Genomic DNA, 25,311 nt, shown 5'->3' with positions numbered 1-25,311 from the left:
AAATACAAATAAACCTAGCTCAACCTTCAAAGCCAACAAACTCAATCATCAAACCACCTCAAACCTTTAAGCCTAAATTCCTATACAAACAAACTACTAACACCTTTCTAAAAAACCAATCACCACAAGCCAAATATCTCTCAAGAAAATTACAAACCTACCTTCTGTCAAGCCATCACACAAAACTCATTTCAAGTCTATTGGGAGGAAACCTAAGAAAGCCAAGCATACTGAAAAAGTACAAGTTACTAAGAGGGCCATCTGGAACTATTTCAAGCAAAGTGACTTTCTACCTTTAAATTGGTGCATCTCAGATGAAGATTATTTCTATCAACTAGCTGAGGAAATAGTTAGAGTCTGGGTTGTAGCTCTAAGGGAAGTAAGAATCTACTTTGAAGATGGGTCCTTCACTTTTATTGGCAGCAACTTAATGGACACTCTCTCTCCCACAGAAATTAAAAGAGTAATAAGCTTACTTAAGGATAAGAATAATGCTACAAGAGCATGAAGATCTGTGTTGGGTGAATGGTTAATTGCAAGAGAGGAAAGAAGAGCAAGGAATAAATCTGAATATGAGGAGAAAAAGAGGAAGTATGGTGAGGAGATTGAATTGTATATTAAAAGGTCATAAGAACTCAAGGCAAAAGGAATGAGCAGAATTTCCAAGGATGGAAGATTTCTAAATGTAAAAGTTGGCTCATTTTCAAAGTTTAGAATTCAGATGTTAGATGGTTATCCAAAGCAAGACAGACTCAAGCTGGTGGAAGCTTTAATAGGGACACCAATCATAGAGGAACTTAAAATTCTTGTATATCTAAAGGACCTCATTAGAGAAGAATCAAAAGTCCCAGTTTTTTCTGATGTATATAACAGTTTAAACTCAAGAAATCACCTGATGTATAAATGATGCATTTGAGTCAATTTTTATATTAGTCTTATTTTCAATTGTAGCTTGGGATTAGTCTTGTTAACAGGCATGAATTTGTGTTAAGCAATCTTTTCACAAATTGAGGGAGATTGTTGTGCAAGGCATGCTTGTACTATAACAAGACTAAGTCAAATTGTCAACCCTAAGTAAGTTATATTGTAATCTTAGTTTGCATTTTATATTGTAACATTTTAAAGTCTGTAAAAATGTCAAAGAGCAGACTGAAGTCTTTTTCTGTAAACAGTATCAAGCCTAAAAATTCTTTCTGGAAGAAGATCAAGAATATCATGCCTCAGAAGAATTATGAAGAAGCTTGGAGTTGAATAAATCTGTTTTGAGAAAAATATCTTAAGTCAAGATCTCTACAAGTAACAGATTTAGTGTTATAGAGAAGTCATTCGAGAACTTCAGAATGACTTATAGAGAAGTCAGGAAAGCTACTAGATAACTCAAAGATATCGACAAGTCATTTCTTTACTAGAGAACTCAGAGATATCGACAAGTCAAATTTCACTAGAGAACTCAGAGATATCAACAAGTCAAATTTCACTAGAGAACTCTGGGATATCGACAAGTCAAATATTACTAGAGAACTCTGAGTTATCGACAAGTCAATTAGTCACTAGAGAACTCAGAGATATCGATAAGCCAAAGTGAAGACATGAAGATGAGAGACCTCGACAAGCTAAATTCTCCTATAGAGAACTCAGAGACCTTTACAAGTCAAAACAACTATAGAGTAATGAGAGATCTCGATAAGTCATTATACTTATTCAGATATCAAGTTCTCTATATACCAAACTGGAGATCTCGAGATAAAATTCAAAGTACAAAGTGCAGACCAATTCAATATCCAAGATTAACAATCAACAAACAATCCAATCAGTTGGATTGACAAGTTTACAAAAAGCAGTTTGAAGAGTACAAGATCAAAGGCCAATATTAACAGGCAAAGTAAAGTCACAGGCGTGCAAGATTAGCAAAGATTCACTAAGCCAGAAATAGAAAAATCTGATTATCTAAAAATAGGGTTTAGTACATGTTGCATGTTGTGTAATACCTAGTGTTTACTGTGTTTTATAAAGTAAATATTGGATGCTTTGTTAGCAGTAACAATCAAGATTAGAAAAATCTTGTATTGTCTCAAGGAAGAAGCTAAGCTCTTTATCAACAAAGAGCCTATAAATTTTGTAGCAAAATATTCTTAATTTTAATATAAAATTAAGTGAGTTTTGAAAGATCTGTGTCCACTGTTCTTACTTGTTTAATTTCAGTATTAACACATTTCACTACAAGATTTAATTTACAAATCAAGAAAAGCAGAAAAACTCAAAAACACATTCACCCCTCTGTGTGTGATTCATTACCTAACATGAATTATATCGTATATATAATTGGTGTAAGGGAGTTTAGGTGGTAGGTTAAGATGGTATGGTTGTCAAAGTTAAGATTATAAATCATTCTAGGTTAAGATTGTAAATCACTCGCTATTAGTTGTTGAGTGCAAAAAAATAATATAACGTGTACTAGATTTGCAAAAAGAAGTCTGAAAAAAGAAAAAAAAATATAAAAATCACACTAAACTATAATAAAAAAATTTAAAAAAAACTAATAACAATAGTAAAAATAGTCTATAAATGAAGAATTCAAGTTTAATCGGACGTCACACCAAATTTCACCTTAAATTTTTTATTAAAAAGTTTTTAATATTAAAAAATATACAAAGTAAATTGTAATTCACAATATTCACCATCTGAAAAAATTATAGAGTGAAAAATAAAATAATTCAATTAATCAAAAATTAAAAAAAAAAACTAAATTTCATGAGTAAAACAAGTAAAGTAAATAAATCCAAATGAATACTAATAAAAATAATATTATCAACTTATTTATGATAATTAAAAATTCTCATATTTTCTATCATTATCTTAATATTGTATTATATCATGTACATAATTGGAGTAAAAAACAAAAATAAAAAAAAATAATTGTATATGATATAATAAATTTATTAAGTGAGTATGTATACATTTAATAATTTTAAAATTAGAAAAATATGAAGTTTTAAGCAAAAAAACAATACAACTAAAATAAAAAAATAGTGTTAATAAAATAAGTTTTAGCTCATTTTATATTTTTCCAAATTATAAATTATTGTTTAAGTGGTAGGGTAAGATGGTATGCTGTCAAGGTTAATATTGTGAATTACTCTCTATCACTCTATGAGTAGAGTCTCCATTGTTGAATGCAAAACAGCAAAAAAATAATATAATGTACCGGATATCCAAAAAAAATTCCTAATACTTATAAAAAGAAAAAATATAAAAATCACAATAAACATTAAACTCTAATAAAAACTTAAAAAGAAGATAACCATAGTAGACATGGTCTATAAATGATTAATTGGACGTCATACCAAATTTCACCCATAAATTCTTTAATAAAAAAATTTTAATATAAAAAATTAGACAAAATAAATTGAAATTCATAATATTCATCATCTAAAAATTATAGAGTGAAAAATAGAAAAAAATAATTAAAATTACAAAAAAAACATAAATTTCATGAGTAAAACAAGTAAAGTAAATAAATCTAAATTAATACTAATAAAAAGAATATTATCAACTTATTTATGATGATTATAATTATCATATTTTCTATTAATATCTTAATATTATATTAGAACCTATACATAATTGGAGTAAAGAACAAAAATAAAATTTAATTATATATGGTATAATAAATTTATTAAGTGAATATCTATAAATTTAATAATTTTAAAATTATAAAAATATGAAATTTTAAGCAAAAAACAATAAAAGTAAAAAAAAATAATATAAATAAAATAAGTTTTAGCAACTAACTAGAGTTAGAAATGTCATTTTATAATTTTTCCAAAAAAATAGATTAATTAAATTTAATTTAAAAATTCATATAAAATATTTATAAGATATCCCGTGCATTGCACAGGTATAAAACTAGTATATTGTTATTAATTATAATCAAAATAATATCAATTATGTCAGTGCATTGCACGGACTACTGAGGTAGTTTGTTGTTAATGGCCAATCTTTTACCTAAAAAGATCTCTCTTTTGACCCTTCAATTTGGATTTGAGTTCTATATTTGATCCATGCAAGAAACAGGTACAATATTTGAACATATTGGCTGATTATTTTCATTGTTTCTGGAATCATTTAGCTGTTCTTGAATGAAATTTAAATTAATTATGCAAATATTGGTGCATGTTTTTCTTGTCAAATTAGAACTCACAGAATTGATAGGTTCCCCAACTCGGGACCAAGAGAGATCGATGGTGATAGTTGAAGACCAGATATTATACTTATGTATATGTATATGAAATTGAGAATGACTGACTCTTTATTCCTACAAAAACTCTACTCTCAGATGACTAGTTCTCCTAGTTACTACTACCCCGATTAACCAGGATCATGCATGCAGAAATAAACCAGATAATAATAAGACATAAATAAACTAAATTTAGATTAAATATTCCAACATATTCCCCCGTAATCTAAATTTATCCAAGCAAGTTCTTGACTCCCAACAACTTGTTCAAACTTCACCACTGGCAAAGCCATGGTTAATGAATCTGCGCGCTGCATATCAGTACTTACATGTTTTATAATGATCTCCCCACATTCCACATACTCACGAATGAAGTGGTAACGGATATCAATATGTTTGCTTCGTCCGTGAAATACCGGATTCTTGGCCAAGTCAATTGCAGACTTATTATCAATGAACAATATCACAGGACCAACAAACTCACTGGTAATTTGTCCCAATAGTTTTCGTAACCAGATAGCTTGACAAGCAGCAGCAGTAGCTGCCATGAATTCTGCTTCACAGGATGAAAGAGCCACACACTTCTGTTTTTGAGAAACCCACGTGATTAGGCTTTCATTTAGGTAGAAAACCATACCTCCAGTACTTTTCATGTCTTCAATATACCCTGCAAGATCATTGTCAGAATAACATGTTAAGAAATTATTTCCACTCCTTTGTGTGTACACCAAACCAAATTCTAGCGTTCCTTTTACGTATCTTAAAATACGTTTTACAGAATTCAGATGGGTCACAGTCGGGTGTTCCATAAATCTACTCACGATGCCCACTGCAAATGCTATGTCAGGTCTTGTGTGAACTAAGTAACGCAAGCTTCCTACAATACTTTTGTACTCTATAAGATTCACAGCTTCCCCGCCTTCATCCTTTGTAATGTGCAGCTTGGGATCCATTAGGAACTTGGTTGGATTGCAGTCCGACATACCTGCCTTCTCAAGGAGTTTTCTAGCGTATGTCGACTGCTTTAGCTTAATACAATCAGCTCCCTGATTAACTTCAATTCCCAGATAATAGGACAACTTACCTAAATCGCTCATTTTAAAAATACTCTTCATCTGATCCTTGAATTGTTTAATAGCAAGTATACTTGTACCGGTGATTAACAAGTCATCCACGTATACTCCCACGATTAAAGTCTCACCATCTTGCTTTCGTGTATACACCGCATGCTCGTATGGACATCTAAGAAAGCCCAGATTTTCAAGACACTTGTTTAATTTTGGATACCAAGCACGTGGTGCCTGTCTGAGACCGTACAAGGCTTTTGCTAATTTGTACACCAAGTGTTCTTGACCCTGCTTTACATATCCCTCAGGTTGGTTGACATACACTTCTTCGAGAAGATCACCATTTAAAAAAGTTGTTTTAACATCGAGATGGTGAACCTCCCAACCACTCTTAGCAGACAAAACCAATAGCAATCTTACAGTCTCAAGTCTGGTGATAGGAGCAAAGATCTCCTCGAAATCAATTCCAGCTCTTTGTACATATCCTTTGGCGACTAACCGTGCTTTGTGTTTGATCCCTTTCCCATCAACATCCTTCTTTAATTTTTAAATCCACTTCAAGTAGATAGCTTTATGTCCCTGTGGCAACTCTCTCAATTCCCAGGTCTTATTTTTTTCAATGGCTTTGATTTCTTTTTTCATGGCTTGTCTCCATTCATGTTTCTTTGCTGCTTCATTATAGCATTTTGGCTCATCAACTCCCATGAGCAGCAGTAAGTCCTCATCAATTTCGACCACCTCAGTGTTGTTGTAAATATCATTCAAAGACCTGTAGCGTACTGGGCCACTGCTATTGTCAGTTGTATCCAGTTCCGTGTTGGGTGAATCAGACGAGTAAGACATATCACCTGTAAATCTCTCAAATGAATCTGTATTTGACTGGCTTGGTGTAACAGGTTCACCATCGTCTTCACTTGCCGGGTTTTCTTCATGAGTGTTAAACACTGTGAATGTCTCCAACGGGGCTAATTCAGTTTGTTCCTCTGTTTCCCACAACCATGCCTTTTTCTCCTCAAAGGTGACGTCTCGACTAACATGAAGTTTACGATTCATTGGGTCGTACAATCGATGAGCCTTTGTGCCAGGTTCTTTGCCAAGATAGACTACACTTTTGCTGCGATCATCCAACTTCTTTGTATAAACACTGGGAATCTTCATGTGTGTTGTGCAACCAAACACACGTATATGATCAATGTTAGGCTTTTCTCCAGTCCAGGCTTCGTACGGTGTTTTTCCCGTTATAGCCCGAGTTGGCAATCTGTTGAGAATATACACTGAATGTCGAACAGCCTCCCCCCATATTGTTAATGGCATTTTCATTTCTTTCAGAAAGCTCCTTGCCATGGCGACCACAGTTCTGTTTCGTCGTTCCACCACACCATTTTGTTGTGGGGAATACGGAGCTGTAAATTGTCATTGAATGCCTGTCTCCTCACAGTAGGTTGAGAATTGTTTAGACATGAACTCGCCACCCCTATCCGTCCTCAACATCTTTATCTTTTTGTATGAACCTTTTTCAACCTGAGCTCGAAATTTTTTAAACTCGCAGAATGCTTCTTCTTTAGACTTCCACATATATACCCACATAACTCTCGAGTAGTCATCAACCAGGAAGAGAAAAAATCTATTTCCAGCCGATGTTGCAGGTGTGATCGGTCCGCACAGATCACCGTGTATGAGCTCAAGTGGTGCATTAGCACAATAATTTATTTTGGCTGGAAATGGTCTTCTGGTTTGCTTGGACATAAGACATCATGTGCAAGCCTCCTTGGGTTGAATAACTTTGGGCAGACCATGTACCATCTCTTTTGTGAACATCATTGTTAGAGCTTGGAAATTAACGTGCCCCAAGCGGGCATGCCATAACCACGATGAATCATCTAGTTTAGACATCAAACAAGAAGACTTACTGCACTCAAGAAGTATTTTATATAATCTATTTACTGACCTTTTGACCTTCATAAGTAACTTTCCTTCTTAATCATGAACCCACGGTAAATCTTCATTGAACACAGCTTTGTTACCCTCCTCTGACAATTGCCCAATACTATTAATGTTATTACACAGAGAAGGGATGTAATATACCTCTCGAAGTGTGCGTTCCTCGCCATTCTTGCACTTGAGCATTATCGAGCCCTTTCCTTCAATTTTCACCATTGACCCGTCACCAAATTTTACTTGTCCAGTGATCTGCTCATTTAATTCATTGAACTTCATTTTATCACCCGTCATGTGATTGCTAACACCGTTGTCCAAATACCACAAGTTTGATTCCACTTTTCGAATTTCTCCTTCTTGTTTTAGCTTTGGCACCACCCTCTCTTCATTAAGTAACTTGACCTTTTCTCCTTCTTTCCCACATTCTGTCAACAAAAGTGCAGGTTCATCATCGTCTTGAACCTGATTTAAATTTGCCTCCAAGTTTTGGCCTTGTTCTTTATCTCGCTTTGGCCTCTTACATTCTGCTGCAAAATGGCCATATGACAGGCAATTAAAGCATCTGACTCTGCTTTTATCTCGCCCACCTCGTCCAACATTTCTTCCACGAAAATCACTGTTGCCACGATATTTATGTCCAAATGGCGTCTCTGCCCTTTCTTTGTTTGACCGTTTGAGCCATTCTTCTCTAGTGAGTAACAATTTTCCCTCACCAGCTTCTCTTTTGACCCATTCTTCCTCTGTCAATAACAGTTGGCTCCACCACTATTCTCATTGTGTCCTCTCAGCCTTTCATCGTGGGCTTTAAGTGATCCTATTCCACTGACATAGTTTCAAGATTTCCAAACTGTTCGATGGTCGACGTTATCTGTAGGAACCTTGATGGGACGGAGCGTAGCAATTTCTTAACTACGTACGCCTCTTCAACCACTTCGCCCAGAGCCCGGATATTTGTCACAAGTCCGTTCAATTTCATGTAGAAATCGTCGAGTTGTTCTGTATCCTTCATGCTAAGAGACTCAAACTCTGCTTTTAGCGTCTGAACTCGCGCCTTTTTTACTCGATCAACACCCAAGCACATGGTTTTGATTGCATCCCATGCCTCTTTAGCCGTACTCTTCTCTGCAATGGACAACAACATGTCCTCAGGAATGCCTTGATAGATTGCAACCATTGCAATCTTATCTGTCTTCTCCTCCACTGTTGCTTTTGGGTCTTTAGGTTCCACTGCCTTCCACACATCATGAGCTTGCATAAAAACCTTCATTTTCAGGGCCCATGATGTGTAGTTGCTCCTGGCTAGTATAGGGTATGTTAGGCTGATTGCACTTTCTTTTACTTTGCTCGGTTCCATTGTTGCTGTTTTCCTCGGCATACACTTAGTCATGCACTGTGTACCAGGCTCTGATACCACGTGAAGACCAGATATTATACTTATGTATATGTACTGAGGAAAAAAATGCAGCTAAAAGCTCTGAGATATTTTATTAGATCAGGAAAATGATTACATATAGAACTTGAAACAAAACTAACTACCATAAAGATAGCAACCACTAAACCATGACTGACTCTTTATTCCTACAAAAACTCTACTCTCAGATGACTAGTTCTCCTGGTTACTACTACCCCGATTAACCAGGATCATGCATGCAGAAATAAACCAGATAACAATAAGACATAAATAAACTAAATTTAGATTAAATATTCCAACAATAGTGAGATAGCCTATGGAGATTATGGGGCAAGAATAAGGTTGAAAGGGTCCTCTGAATTTACGTCGATGTTTTCTCGACGAGGAAGAGAAGGGACTAATCAAGAAGCTATGATAGTGTGGGAGGTAGTAAGCCATTTTCTTTCTCTTCTAAAGTTGTAGCATAGCATGTCTGTTTCTATGTTCAAAAACATTTGTTGTTTAGTTGCTTCAAACTCATTTGATTGATTTGAAATGCTAGTTTTGCTGCAAATTTGCATTGCAAGCTATGTCTAGTTATGCTCTCAGTTCGATGTATCGGTTTGATTTGTGAATATAAGATAAATTCATTTGTTCAATCTGTTGCCATAGACCAGTATATGTAAATGCAGTTTGCTATCACTCTCCATATGTATTAGATTATTTATGAAGTGTCTCGAAGATTATGAAGTATTTACTGTATGTAATTTTTTTTCTGTTCCTCAGAACTTTGCTGATCATGAGGACACAATATTCTGTGCTGTGTTTGATGGACACGGTCCGTTAAGTCACAAGGTGGTACAACATGTGCGCGACAATTTACCCTCAAAGCTTTCCTCAACAAAATTAAGCATACATTTGTTTGTCAATTTGATCAAAGTAGTATCGATGACATAAACTCTGATGATCATGTCCAAAATATTCATCATGACCCTGTCTATAATTCAGTCAAGGAAAGTATACTTCAGTCTTTTAAAGGCATGGATGAGGATCTTGAAGTTGATTATGATATCGATAGCTTCTGTAGTGGCACAACAGAAGTGACGGTGCTTAAACAGGTGCGATTTAATTATGCGATCTCTCAACAATGAAATCAACTAATCTGGAATGTAGGTATCAGTTCAGTTTCTCACTTTTTCTCTTTCTACGATTTCCAGGGTAGACATTTATTGGTTGAAAACTTGGGGGATTCTTGTGCTGTTCTTTGTACAAGAGACAACAAAGATAGATTGAGTCCTGTTCAAATTACCGTGGACTTGAAACCAAATATTCCAAATAGGTTCTGTAACATCCTTTTTTGAACAAGATAAGGGAATAAATGGTCGTTTCTAAATGTTAAAGTAAATTATTAAGACAAATATTTTTAGAGTCTGGAGGCCTGATCAAGATGCTCCAGGTCTAGCCATGTCAAGGGCTTTTGGAGATTTTTGCTTAAAAGATTTTGGATTGATATCAGTCCCTGAAATCTATTACAGAAAGCTCACAGAAGAGGATGAATTCTTGGTCCTAGTAACAGACGGGGTAAGCACAGCAGAACCTAAAGCTAATTGAGTAGTTGATTGGATTATACTTCCGAATTTAATTCCCATCGCCTTCTGATTTACGTGGCACTTCATATAATTAGTTTATTTAAATAATTTAAGGCGTGTTAAGGCTATTTCCAGATTTTAATAGAAATGCTTTGATTACGTGGTAGTTAATTTACAATGTAGTAAATAAAATAATATGCTGTCATTTGAGTAAGAATTCTATGAGCTTAATCTGTGTTTTTGCCTTAGATATGGGATGTGATAATCCCGGATCACCCTGTGTCTTCTCCTTACTGGGCCCGGATTCGCACTCCGTTTGGATAGGAATAACGGCGGTAAGCGGTGTAACTTTAGGGTGGGAACCTACAAAACAGAAACAGAGGAGGGTGGCGTCCCCGCGGCACCTCTGGCGTGAGAATGAAAAAGGGTTTTGGAGGAGAAAGGGGCAAAACGGGAATTATACGAGCTTATTGTGGTGTGTGTATATGTGTGTGTATGTGAGAGAGTGTAACCGGTAACCTGTAACCTTCCTTTTATCCCGCCTTTTAAAGGCCTCCCACTAGGATTTAGGGGTTTGTACCTTTTGATCTGGACCGTAGGTGCATTTTTTGGACTGTAGGACGTGTGGACGCTCAGGATGGGCCGGTGTACTATCGAATCCAGACCGTAGGAATGTTCTGGATCCGGGCATGTGGACGGCTATGATGTTGTCACGCGTCCTGGGCACTTCAGGGTTAATGTTGAGTGCTTCCTGGGCTCTTCTTATTGGGTCTTGGGCTTCTGTTATCGGGCCTGCACTAATATAGACTATCATTTGCCCCCAATCCCTTATGCGTGTTTACCCGGATGGGGGAGTAGATTAGTTATTATTGTGCCGCAACGCCTTAGGAAAAAATTTGGGTGTTTATTTGATTTGTTGTCCCTAACCCCGGGGTCTATTAGGAATAAGGCTCTGGGGTTAATTTGGTTAGTCATTCGGTTTGAGTCCAAGGTGGGATTCCTTGAAGTACTTAAAGAATTTTGAGGGTTTGTTTGATTTGTTGCCCCTCTAACCCCGGGGACTAATGGGAGTAAGGCTCCGGGGTTGACTTGGTTAGTTATTTACTTAGAAAAATTTGGGGGTTTATTTGATTTGTTGCCCCTAACCCCGGGGTCTAATGGGAGTAAGGCTTCGGGGTTGACTAGGTTAGTCATTCGATTTGAAATTTGAATTTTGGATAAGATTTGGTGGATAAGGACAATCTGACATTTGATTTGACCGGACTTCGAAAAGCTGATCTCGAAAATTCGAAGTGTCAGAAGACTGTTGGGATTCCAGCCGGGGTCAAAGATACGTGCGTTTATATGTGTATCTTTTGAGTGTCCAACTTTTTAAATTTTCCCTCTTTTTCTCCTGAAAAGTCGTGCCATGACATGATTGTAGTAGTGGTAATAACTGTTGCGGTTAATAAATCGATGCCAATCAGGGGTCGCCACGTGGCCCTGACGGTTTCCTTTAATTGCAAAAACCCTTCATCTTTTCTTCTTTCTTCTATAAATACCAGCCTCCTCTCTTTCTTTTTTCTTTTACGCGATAAAGAACTTTGAGAGAGAGACTGAGAAATCGAAACCTCCGAAGAAACATTTCTGCGAGATTGAAGCCCCCATTTTTCTCCTGTTCACTTGTAAGTTCTTCATTCTTCTTGTTTATCTCTTATTTTCTTTCGTTTTTACTATGTTTTGTGCCATGCATGTCACCATTTTGTGCGAGTTGTTGTTACGCCCTTCTTCATTGTTTTTGTACCTATTTCGTTGCTTTGGCCATGAATCTGTGCAGTTGTGTGAGTTTTGTATGGTTTTCACGGTGGTTTTGTGTTTGATTTATGTAAATAACATAGATTTTGCTATTTTAATATGCGAAAATGTTGGTTTTTGGTAGAGTAAAAAGTTGTTGAGCCTGGGGTATGTTCTTGATATGTGTTTTTTGGTTGTATACATATATATGTGTCGCAGATCTTGTTTTTGGATTTAGATTTGTACACGAACTGTTTCTAAAACTCTTCTGAGTTTGTTTTGTTTTTATTATTGGGTTCGGGTTTGGCATTGACTCCGGGGTGCGTTTATATGTAAATATATATAGTATATGCCAGGTAGCCACTTTAAGCATACTGCTACTCTTAGAACCCGGTATCCCGAGCGACTCAGTGGCTTAGGTAAACTGTTGTCAGCCTACCCTTCACCTTCCTCTTCCAGTGGTAGCTCTCCAGAAATGCCTCCCCGAGTTGAACAACCTCAGCAAGTTCTTGCTCAGACTTTAGTCCTAGGCCCCGGGGACACCTTGTCTAATCCGGATGGGTCTTGGGAAGACGTAGACCAATATTTCGTCCAATGCCGAGTAAACCCTAAGCCCTTGGGCTTTTATTATAGAGATTTGTTCGAGGCGTATGGGGGTCCGGACGGGTTAGACGGTAGGTAGCCCTATGACGAGGTTGACATGGATAGAAAATTTTTTACCGCCCCGGGGACACAATACGAATGTGGGGCGGTTCACAAGGAAATTCAAGATAGGTATACTGACGCCGAGGTGGATAGCGTCCTTAGGTTTGCTTTTAATCTTGATGACAAGTATGAGTGGAGATGGCAAAATAGATAAATTTCCGGTTCAGCGGTTCGGGCAAGCAGCTCTCGCGATGGTTTATGCCTTCTATGAGGCACTCGGGACGCAATGGACCCGGGATACATTTAATAACAATAAAAATATGCATGCTGCCGGCTGTAAGTCTCTTGCCTTAGCTTTATTTTCGTGCTGTAACTTTTTATTATTTATTTGTATCCGGGGATAATATTTTGTTGTTTCATTTTCAGGTATTCTGAAGCTCATCCCCTACTCTCCGAACATGTCTGCACAACTCAAAGATTTGGCTGCCAAGTGCCGAAGGATTGGAGGTCTGACAAGTGGGGATGTCGGGAAGAAGAAGGTTGGTGAGGGCGAAGATGCGGCCCAGAAGGCTGCACTGACTCGGACGGGGAGGTCCACCATTGTTATCAACGAACCCCGGACTGAGGACGTGCAGCAGAGGGCGGCGACGAGAGTCCCGGCGCCCCGGAAGAGGAAGGGTGCCCCTGTAGGATCCGGGGAAAGAGAAGGAGAGGGTTCTTAGAGCTAGGTTTCCAAGAAGGTTGCTACTGAACTGGCCCCGGACACCCCGGAGATTCTGAAGGCCTTGTTGGCCAGCTTCACCCCGGAGACTCGCCGGAGAGAGCTCTTTGAAAACTATGCCAGCACTGCCGAAAGGAAGAAGTACAGGAAGGAACACCTTGATGACTTCCTGGTCGGACTCCAGGAGGAGATAACTGCCGTAAGTTTCTTTCTTGTTATGCTTTTATTTTGTACTTGTCTTTTTTTTTCTGTATTTGTATCGTCTGAACCTGATATATAATTATTGCAGGCTAACTCCCGGGTTGCTGGATTGGTTTGCATAACCCGCAGCTTGAAGGCGAAGGTTGATGTCGCCGACGTTCACAAGACGGAGGCCGATAACCTGTCCCGGGAGCTCAAGGCATTGAAGGAAGCTAGCGCAAAGGAGACCGCGGCTCATAAGAAGATTCTGGATGAAATTCGGGAGAGGCAGGACCGGGTCGAGGCTTCGGTTCGGGAAATGAGGGCGGAGAATAAGAAGCTGAAGGATTATATCGCCGCCCGTCCCACTCCCGAAGAGGTCCTGGATGGGTTCTGGGGTACTCCTGCGTACTTTGAGGAGTTGAACGACAAGGCGCTGGAGAAGATTCAGATTTACTGGAGGGTGCTTCCAAGTATCTTGGCGAAAATCCTTAGGGTACAATAGATGTCTTCCTTGAGATGTACATCGAGGAGGAGACCCGGCTGGAGAAGAAAGTCGAAGCCATCCTGGCAAGGGAGTTCGGAGTCGAAGCATCCGTCAGTGCCCCTCCTCTCCCCGAGTCCCCTCTCGCCCAGCAGCCTCCAATTACAGAAGATGATCCGGAACAGCCTTCTTCCCCTTCCGCCGAGCCAGCAGCAGAAGAATGAAGACTTTGCCATTTTTGGCATGTAATTTCCATTTCCTATTTTTGAAGTATTATCTGAACTTAGCCTTTCGGCTATTTTAATCTTGTTTGTAACTGAAATGATTTCAATTTGCCCCCCGGGGTGTGTTTCCCCGGGGTAGTTTAATGTAGTTGTGCTTTTCTTCCTTCTTTTCACTTGTCACTTTGATTCGCATATGAGAATTCCTAACTTAGAAATTTAGAAGTACTTAGGAATTTTTGTAGACCCCGGGATAGGGTAAATCTCTAACTTATAGAAATTTTTCTAAGTACACATGTGTTGTGTTTATGCAGACCTCGGGATGGGGTAAAATTTCTAACTTATAGAATTTTTTCTAAGTACACATGGGCTGTGTTTTTGCGGACCCCGGATGGGGTAAAATTTTTAGTCTTTTAGAAGTTTTTCTAAGTACATATGGGTTTTGTTTTCGCAGACCCCGGGATAGGGTAAAATTTCTAGCTTGTAGAAATTTTTCTAAGTACACATGGGCTGTGTTTATGCAGACCCCGGGATGGGGTAAAATTTCTAGCTTGCATAAATTTTTCTAAGTACACATGGGCTGTGTTTTTGCAGACCCCGGGATGGGGTAAAATTTCTAGCTTATAGAAATTTTTCTAAGTATACATGAGTTGTGTTTTTACAGACCCCGTGATGGGGTAAAATTTCTAGCTTATAGAAATTTTTCTAAGTACACATGGGCTGTGTTTTTGCAGACTTCGGGATGGGGTAAAATTTCTAACTTATAGGAATTTTTCTAAGTATTATGATGGCAAATAAAGAAAAAATATAATGAAATTGATTCAAGCTATGAGACGCTTAAAGTAGAGTTTTTAATTTAAATTGAAATCAAAAATTACATTCCGGGGTGAATGAGAATAGCGTTTACATCAAGACATCACAGTATAAATGTAGAGATGTTCCTAGAATGTGCACCTTTCTCTTACTAGTAGAACTTCCTTGAACGGACTCCGTGCCAGGTGTTAGGGACCTCGGTTCCGCTGAGGTAGTTCAGTTTGTAAGTTCTTGGCCGGAGCACTTCCTTGATTATATAGGGGTCTTCTCAGTTCGGCTGCAGTTTCCCTTAGTTTGTTGGGTCTGAGGCCTCGGTGTCCCAGAGTACTAGATCTCCCACCGCATATTCTCTTATCTTGGCCTTCTTTGCAAAGTAAAGCTTTATTTTTTCCTTGTAACTTTCCATTTTCTCTACAGCCCGGTCTCCTACCTCATTCAACAGTTCGAGATTGGTTCTGAGGCCTTCAATATTTGAGACCTCATCAAAGTTGACTACTCTGTGGGACAGGGACCCGGTTTCCACTGAAAGTCGGGCCTCGGTTCCGTAAGCGAGTTTAAATGGAGTTTCACCAGTTCCAGTCCGGGAGGTGAATCTGTAAGACCATAAGACTTTCGGGAGCTCTTCTGGCCAGTTCTTCTTAGACTCTTCCAACCTCTTTTACAAACCTCGGAGTATGGTCCTGTTGGTGACCTCTAGTTGTCCGTTTCCATGTGGGTGAGCTACGGATGCTTTCTTATATTTTATCCCGAGCTCTTTCAGATAGGCTTCGAAATCCGAACTAACAAACTACGGCTCATTATCCGAGATCAGGACCATTCGAATCCTGAATCTCATTATAATTGAATCCATGAATTTGATGCAGTTTTGCTGGTTGATAGTTCTCATGGCTTTGGCCTCTGCCCACTTAGTCATATAATCATTTTCCACCAACACGTAACACAAGTCTCCTTTCGTCCGGGGGAAAGGGTCCATGATATCGATTCCCCAAACAGCAAATGGGATCGGGGATAGAACTAACCCCGGGAGGCTTGGACTCTGTTTCGGCACATTGCTGAATTTTTGGCACTTGTTGCACTTCTTGACATAGGCAACTGCATCTGCATGGATAGTGGGCCGATAGTAGCCTTGTCTGATGAGTTTGTAGGCTAGTGTCTTGGCAGCTAGGTGATCTACGCAGATTCCTTCGTGTACCTTCCGGAAACAATAATATGCCTCATCCGGGTAAACACATTTAAGAGTGGGCGCAGAGAAGGTTCGCCTGTATAGCTGATTATCTTCTAGAAAGAATCAGGCAGCCTTGTATTTGAGGTAGCGTGCCTTGTTTTGATCCTCGGGTAGGGTTCCATCTTTCAGATAAGCTATGTAGGGAGTCATCCAGTTATCTGGGCTACTGATGCATAAGACTTCGGGACGTTCAGTGCTGGGTGCGCCGAGCTCTTCGAAGTAGACTGAACTGCTCAAATCTGAAGTATTCTGGACGAGCTTGGATAGCTCATCTGCCTTGGAGTTTACTTCTCTGTTTATTTGCAAGATGGTTGAGTCCGGGATGGTTTCTAGGATAACCCTCACCATTGCCTGATACTAAGCCAGCTTGGGATCCTTCGCAATATATTCACCATTGGTCTGTCTTACCATAATTTGGGAATCACTATAGATGATTAAACATTTTACCCCAAGGGATTTGGCTAACTTGAGTCCGGAGAGGAGAGCTTCATATTCAGCTTGGTTGTTGGTCGCTTTGAAAGCGAAGGTTATGGCTTGCTGAATTGTGAATCCATCTGGGCTGGAAAGGATCAAGCCAGCCTCGGACCTCTCGGCCGTCTCCGAGCCATCAACATGTAGTGTCCATGAACTACCGCTGCTAATCTCTTTTTCCTCTCTGGATTGAATCGCTGGTATCTCTGGGACTTCGGGCAAGGTGCATTCCATGACAAATTCGGCCAACGCTTGGGCTTTTATGGTCGTCCTTGAAATAAATTTGATATTGAATTGGCTCAATTTGATTGCCCAATTGACCAATCTCCCGGAGGCATCTGGCTTGTGAATGATTTTTCGAAGTGGTTGATTAGTAATCACCTTGATTTCTCGGCCTTGAAAATATTTCCTTAGTTTCCTGCTCGAGTGTACAAGAGCTAAGGCGAATTTCTCCAAGTTCGGATACCGGGTTTCAGCGTCCTTGAGGACTTGACTCACATAGTATACTGGGCTCTGTGAACCATTTTCTTCTCTGATGAGTGCAGAGGATACCGCTCTTTCTCCGGCTGCAATATAGAGATAAAGAGGCTCCCCGGGCTTGGCTTTTGAAAGAATATGCGGGTTCATCAGGTGTCGTTTGACTTCTTCAAATGTTGTTTGGCATTCTGGGGTCCAATCGACTAGCCTTTTGTTCCGGGCTCCTTCTAACAGCTCAAAGAAAAGCAAGCACCTTTCTGCCAGTTTCGTGATAAATTTGTGAAGGGCTACCAAGCATCTTGCGAGCTTCTGAATATCCTTTTGTGTATGGGGAACTGTCATTTCCATTATAGCTTTGATTTCCTCCAGGTTGACTTCTATTCCCTGTTCACTAACCAGAAAACCAAGAAATTTCCCAAAGGGGACCCCGAAAGCACATTTTTCCGGGTTCAGCTTCACGTTATACTTCCTCAAATTGTCAAAACATTCATTGAGGTCCTTGATGTGATCTGGGATTGTGACTGACTTAGAAATCATGTCGTCGACATAAGATTCCATATTCCTTCATAGCTGGCTTTTGAAGATGGTGTTCATCATTTTTTGATACGTCGCCCTGGTATTGATTAACCCGAACTGCATCATGACAAAGGCGTAGACAGGTCGGTGTGTAATGAATGCAGTCTTTGCGATATCTGCCGGATTCATCTTGACTTGGTTATATCTTGAAAACGCATCCATGAAGCTTAGCATAACATGACCCGAGGTTGCATCTGTCAACTGGTCAATTTTGGGTAGGGGGTGGGAGTCTTTAGGGCATGCCGAGTTGAGACTTATGTAATCAACACACATTCGTCACTTTCCATTGGGTTTCCTGACTAACACAACATTCACTAGCCAATCTGGATATTTAATTTCACAGATGATATCCCCCTTCAGCAACTTTTCGACTTCTTGATCGATTGTCTGCTGTCTTCCGGGGCAAAGTTTCTTCATTTTTATTTGATTGGTCTTTGCCTCGGATCTACGTCCAGACTGTGCATCGCCACAGATTCATCAATCCCCGGCATGTCTTCCGGGGTCCAGGCGAACACATCAGTATAGTCTTTTAATAGGTCAATGAGCTCTTTCTGGAATGCGGTTTCCAGGCCCTTGCCGACTTTGATCTTCCAGGTGGGGTTCCCGAATTCCAGCGCTACTTTAATTGTCTGCTGCGTAGGCTCGACTTTTGTCTTCTCCTTTGTTTCCATAAATTTCTGTATTCGGGCGTCTGCATTGGTTATGTTGTACCCGGAGTCCTCAATCATATTCACATCTAGTCTTGCCCTTTTACTGAGGTGTTCGCGATGCTTCTTTCTGCTTTGTCCCTTGGGTAGGGTCATTAACCTTTTTCTGTTCTCCGATTCTGTTTCTTCCATGACCAAAGCTTGGCCATAACACTCCCTGCCATTTCTCTATCTCCTCTTAGCTTTCCAGTACCTCCCGGGGTCGGGAATTTGAGCTTTAAGTGAATTGTTGAGGGGATTGCTCTGAGTTTGGAGATTGTGGGTCTTCCAAGGATCATGTTGTACGACGAGGTTGTGCTTATCATATACAATTTCATTAAATGGGAGACCGGTTGGGGTGCAGTCCCAAAGATAATCGGCAAATAAATGACACCCCGGATTGGAATCATTGTGTTTCCAAATCCATTCAAGGGATCTTCCAGACAGGGGTCAATTCAGAGGTGCCCGAGCTCCATCCTGTTGAGTGTGTGCTCGAATACAATATTAGCAGAGGAACTATTGTCAACTAAAATTCTTTTTACCTCGTTATTCGCGACATCCAGGGTGACCACCAAGGCCAAGTTGTGATCCGGATTGAGTCCCTCATAATCAGAGTAAGAGAAGTAGATCGGTTCATCCTCCAAAGGTTGAATCATCATCATATCATTATCCATGTCTGGGCTCCGGGGCGGAGAATTCGTGCCTCTGAAGACAACATTTACCACATTTTTGCCGCTTCCCGGGGCCCTATCTTTGTCGTTCAACCTCCTTTGAAGATACTGGTTCAAGTTTCCCTTCTTGATTTGATCTTCTATGAATATTTTGAGAGAGAAACAGTTTTCCGTGGTATGGCCATGATCTTCATGATATCCACAATGCTTGTCCCGGGCTTTTTCTCAGGAGGCGCAAGTAAAGGTTTTGGAGGATAATAAAATGGCTTACCTTTAACTTCGCGCAGAATGTATGCCCGGGGCCGATTGAGGGGTGTCCACTCTGGTTCCGGTTTGGGTTCTCTTTTGGCCTTGAGCTTTCTATCATACTTTTGTAGCTCGGCGTAACCTTCCCGAGGTGGGGTTCCCCGAGATTGTTAAATATAATTGACATGTCTATCCAGCTTGTATCTTTTATCCTTCCGGGACGACGAGTGACGCTCCGGGGACTCATCATCATCATGTATTCTCCGATTCATTTTCATAGACTTGAGAAAATCATTTTCCTTTATGAACTTTGAAGCCAAGGCATAGGCAGATGTCAGGCTCTGGGGTTCTCTGTGAAACAAATCTTTGACATATCCTTCGCAGGATATTGGATGCAAGTTTCTCCGAAAGATGTTTACTGCTTCCATTTCTTCTAATTTGGAGAGTTGATTGACTGCTTCCTGTAATCTTTTAATGAATTCGGGAAGGGAATCCTTACTTCTTTGTTGGATTGTCTCCAAATGGCACATTTGTAGCTCGTTCATCCGGTTAGCCCTGAACCTTTTTAAGAATATCTCTCGGAAGTCTTTTCAGGAATCAACACTCTGGGATGGAATCCGGATGAACCATTTTTGCGCTCCCCCTTTGAGTGTCGATGCGAAGAAGCGGCATCTGGTGAGGTCGATGTAATCATAAATATTGGAGATTTGTTCGAAGTAGTTGAGATGCTCTTCGGGGTCTGCTAATCCATCAAAGGAGTCGAAATTGAAGTGCTTGAGCCCTGATTCTCTGGGGTGGATTCTAACTTTTTGGTGAACGGAGTGGCCGCCGCACCCACTTCCATATCGCTTTCCACCTTTCTCTTAAGATCACGAAGAGCCCGGACCATTTGTTCTTGTTTAGACTCCTTTTCGGGCTCCGGATCCGAAGAAACGTAAATTCGGTGCGACTTCCTTTTCAACTTCGCTTCTTCTTCCCGGATTCGTTTTTCGATTATTTCTTTGGCTTTGGCTTCTTCTTCTTTCCGAATTTTCTCCCGAAGGGCAGCTCTTTTGATTTCATCCAGGGCATCCTCTGAGGGCTTCTTCAAGTTCTTTGCAATCTGAGCAAAGACGGATCCCCGGGATTCTCCAGACCGCTCTTACTGATCCCCTGGGCGGCTCTTCCTGATCCCCTGGGCGGGTCTCAGGTTCGGTATTATGCTTTTCCTTCCATAGGTCCATCGCAGTTCGTATCTGATCCGGGGTCATGTCCCCCCAGGGGTTGGCCGAAGTTCCAACATGCTTATGGGCAGCTTTCTCGATTACTAGTCTTTGGTCTCCTGGTTGAAGATTTTGAGATGAAGTTTGGGTTATGTGAGTCCTTCATCCACATCTTCCATTTCTCCGTACCTGGGTTGGGGCGGAGGCGGAAGAAGAGAAACGGAAACAGTTGTCTTGCTCTTTCTTGACGTCATGGTTATTTAACAATACCCCCAATTTATAGTTATATAACCCGCAATTTTAAGTACTAAGACAGATATTTTAGATCCAAGATACACTGTATTGCAACGTTACAAATAGCGGGGCTAAACAAGATCTATCAACAGTATTCAAAAGAAAACGAGCTCTGGGTAAAAGTAGATCTGGGAGATTGGGAGTGAAGTTCTTACTGAGGAGTGGTATTTCGAGTTACTGGATGGAGTAGCAGTAGCAGGTACGAGCACCACTGGACGGAGGTTCGACCCTCCTTCTAGCGCCAATGATAATCCCGGATCACTCGGGGGTCTTCTCCTTGCTGGGCCCGGATTCGCACTCTGTTCGGACAGGAATAACAGCGGCGAGCGGTGTAGCTGTACGGTGGGAATCTACAAAACAGAATCGGAGGGGGGTGGCGTCCCCGCGGCACCTCCGGCGTGAGAATGAGAAAGGGTTTTGGAGGAGAAAGGGACAAAACGGGAATTATACGAGCTTATTGTGGTGTGTATATGTGTGTGTATGTGAGAGAGTGTAACTTGTAACCTTTTATCCCGCTTTTTATAGGCCTCCCACTAGAGTTTAGGGGTTTGTACCTTTTGATCTGAACCGTAGGTGTGTCTTTTGTACTGTAGGACGTGTGGACGCTCAGGATTGGCCGGTGTACTATCGAATCCGGACCGTAGGAAAGTTCTGGATCCGGGCATGTGGACGGCTGTGATGTTGCCACGCGTCATGGGCACTTCAGGGTTAATGCTGAGTGCTTCCTGGACTCTTGTTATTGGGCCCTCAGCTTCTGTTATCGGGCATGCACTAATATAGGCTATCAGGATGTGCTATGAAATAAGGATGTCATTCGTGTTGTTTCCTCGTCAAGTAAACAATCAATGGCATCAAGATTATTAGTCACTCACGCTGTTCGAGCATGGAGATACAAATACCCCAATTCTAGAATAGATGATTATGCTGCTATATGTTTATTTTTCAAACGTGAGGTAGCACATTTTACCAATTCCACGGTGGAGAAAACCTAACTCAGTCTAAATAATTTACAACTTGGTCCCGTCCCTGATCCTAATGACTTGGCTAGTGACAGGAACTTGAAACTGTATTAAATTGTGAGATGCCAGCTAGAAGAGACCAGAATAATCGTCGACACCTAGCAACTATTCATGAAGAAAAATATGCTACTCAAGATTATGTTTCTGCAGAAACTCATCGAGATGGCCTCGTTCCATTCAGACCACCAGGAGATTGCATTTGTTAACTGGATTAGCTTCTTTATATACAATCAATGTGGATATGAATTAGATTCTTGTGAAATAGTAATGACATTCTTGAATCTTGATCCTTGTCTCTGGAGCTGGGAAATGTTGCGATATGCACCTGCACAAAAAAATGACACCAGCAGGGGAATCCACCTGACACACAGCAACGACGGAGGTAATTTAGTGTCTTGTTTTTTAAGGACTCATATTCAACTGTCTCTTGTCCTTCGTTTGCATCAGAGGTACTCAGGCTTAGATGTGTGATGGACAATTGGATACTGATATGTACATTTCGACTTGTGCATAAATTACACATGAAATATAGAAACTTATCACAGTCATTAATTAATCAAGAAACACATAAATTCATTGCCTTGCTTAAAGAGTACTGTCCGTATAGCTGTCTGGTTGGCGCATACTCTTGATAATGTTCACGGTACGTTGAGTATGGAGTTTGGAACAACTTACAAAAAATTTGGATGGTAAGGACAACCAATGAGATGGCAGTGCCTCGTTAAAAGTCCGCAAAGAAAATTAAATGGTGCTAATGAGCCCTTGCCGCTAATGATTTCTTACAGCTACAATCAATTTATCTGTGATTAGTCGTCTGATGAAACAACATTTATAATTGTAGATGACCAAATACAATGGAGATTAAATGTCACGATAGAGGGTGTAAATTACCGGGATTAAGTCTCAAACAAGTACTGTAGTTCACTGAGCAAAGAAGCCGATAAAATAAATTCATAGATGTATTAACAAGTACTGTACTGTTGAGTTGTGTACAAGTAGAAATAGTTTCTACTTAGGCCTTGTTTGGACCGGTGTTGAGAAGGGAGGAGTTGAGCTGGGCTGAGCTGGCTAGGTTGAACTTTTACCTCATTTCGACGTAGGTGCGGAGTGAATAGGTTAAAGCCTTGACATGTTTGGTTTGGGATTGAAGTAAGGTTGGTTTTTATCATGTATATTATATACTGGAAAATTAGTGAATGTTTTTAAATTTATCTACAAATTTTAACTAAATTTTAAAATATTTTTAAAAAATTAAAAAAAAAATGAAAAAACTTTAATAGAGAGAGTGAGAAAGAGAGAGAGTGAGAGAGAGGAGATGAATAAAAAAAAGTAAGCTGCCAATATCCCATATTGGGGTGTTGAAAAAGTTTAATTTTTGTATTGCAAATTAACCCCTTTCGATTCTTATCAGCAAAACTCAACATCTATTTTGACAAATTTTCCCAAACATAATTCTTTTGCACCCTTCTCAACCCAACTCAACTCAACCCCCTCCCTCCCAACCCCATGCGCTAGATCAGGCCTAGCGATGTTCAGATTATAAGCTTGCATGTCAATCTTGTGTATCCACAAACATCTTTGATGTATGTCACATCTTAACTACACCTCTTGTTATTACGATATCTCTCTCGCTTCCTTTTGTACAAATATCAACTGTGTACTTCATAAAATCTCGAAAAAAATTGACATCCGCATGTACTGAAGGTTAATAGCTCAAATATTATGACAAAGAGGTGAATGTGTTTAAATTAGAAAAGAAGCTATTGTAAAAACTACATACTACTGCTGTTTATGCAAATAAATTTGACCACAGTATTCAATTTTCAATTTTGAATCATATGGAGTGATATGGTCATTGGGAACTAAAGTTTGATGGCGTAGAAGCAAGGGTAAGAAGTAAAATAAGGTGGTGCACTCGGGAAGAGGAACCCCACAAACACAAAATGCAATAGCAGCAATTATTAAAAAGGTTCCATGGTTTCAACACATTCAAACCATAGATTCCAAACTAGTACTACTACTTGGTACCCTCTCTGCGTCTGCCATTCTTTTTTCACACTTTGAGTTACCTGTACTCTTGTCTAGACTCATAATTTTTTTTTCAATTTTTATGTTTATTTTAGTACACCACCAACAGTAATATTTTGTATGTGCATCCAATAAATTACAATATCAAAACTCTACATTATTTATATTAGAATTTAGATCCAGTTGTGTAGGTCTCTAAAACCCTCCACTTCCACAATTGTGTATCTTTGAATTGATGAAGCAAATGATCTTGTACAATTGTAGTTAGCAATGAATGACTATTAGTCGTCGCTTCTGCTATCTTCCTCTGTACCCTACAAAACAACCCAAGTTTCAATCACGTTAAACACGCTCCGCTAGCGCTATTCTAATAGCGTCATAAGAGGTTATCAAACTATTTGACAACTTTATCAAATCATCATATATATTAATATTTTATTTTCACTCAATTTTATATCAACTTGGCAACATTCTACTCCGATAATTAGCAACTTTTAATTGTTGCCTATCTGGTCTCTTAAATTAAATTGTAAATGACTTATAAACTAAAAAAGGCATTATTGATATAAACTTTTTGCATTTGTATATGTATTTTAACCATTTTAGGAAGTTTGTCAAGTTTTGGCAACCTTGATAGTCAACCTATTGGCAACCATACAACTCCAATAGATTGGCAACCAAGGGTGTCATTCCATATAAGATTTGGCAACCCCTATTGGAGATGCTCTAATAACGTCAGCGGGAGATAAGTTTTGGTTCGAATGAAGCAATTCTAACAGCACCAGAGGAAGGTACGTTTTTGGTTCTAAACAAACCGAATGTAAGTTTTAGCTTCTTATAATTAGCAAGAGAGGAAGTTATAGCTTCTAATCTTGCTCATACTTAACTTTGGTTGTGGATTGGCCCCCAATATTTACATAAGCAAACACAAACCCGATTGCCTTTCAAATTTAAAAAGTAGAGAAAGTGAGATTGGTGGTGTTGAAAAAAGTCATAACTTCTGATTTCCCCCACACAATAATCTGAGCAAAAGATGCAACAGCTTGAGTACCAAAGAAAATCTACTGCAATATTTGACAACACAATCCCGTTTAACAAGGAAAAATGATTCATAACCTTCCAAGACCCTCTCCTGCCATAAGCCAGGCTCCAGTCAATTTTTTCATCTTATACTTTCCCTCTTTTTTCTTTCCCATATCCCCAAAAAGAACCTCTCTACTCTCTTTATCATCTATACAGATATGTAATCATAGTCATACACATCACAATTCAACATTGTTTGATTTACACATGTGACAATCTTAATTTTCACTCTATTCAGTACTAGTAAAACATTAGCATTACTAAGATTAACACCA

At 39.5% G+C, this 25,311-nt stretch overlaps 1 long non-coding RNA gene across 1 annotated transcript; it reads left to right on the top strand.

Moving 5' to 3' along the window:
- The first annotated feature begins 8,869 nt into the window (after positions 1 to 8,869).
- LOC141689451 (uncharacterized) lies at positions 8,870 to 10,242 on the top strand. The gene is made up of 3 exons (XR_012562389.1): positions 8,870 to 9,079; positions 9,419 to 9,750; positions 9,850 to 10,242. It is a non-coding gene; the product is annotated as an uncharacterized LOC141689451 (long non-coding RNA).
- Positions 10,243 to 25,311: the final 15,069 nt, after the last annotated feature.

This window comes from Apium graveolens, chromosome 10 (genome assembly GCF_009905375.1).
Source record: "Apium graveolens cultivar Ventura chromosome 10, ASM990537v1, whole genome shotgun sequence".
Lineage (NCBI taxonomy): Eukaryota > Viridiplantae > Streptophyta > Magnoliopsida > Apiales > Apiaceae > Apium > Apium graveolens.
This window is presented reverse-complemented; position numbering and strand designations above follow the sequence as displayed.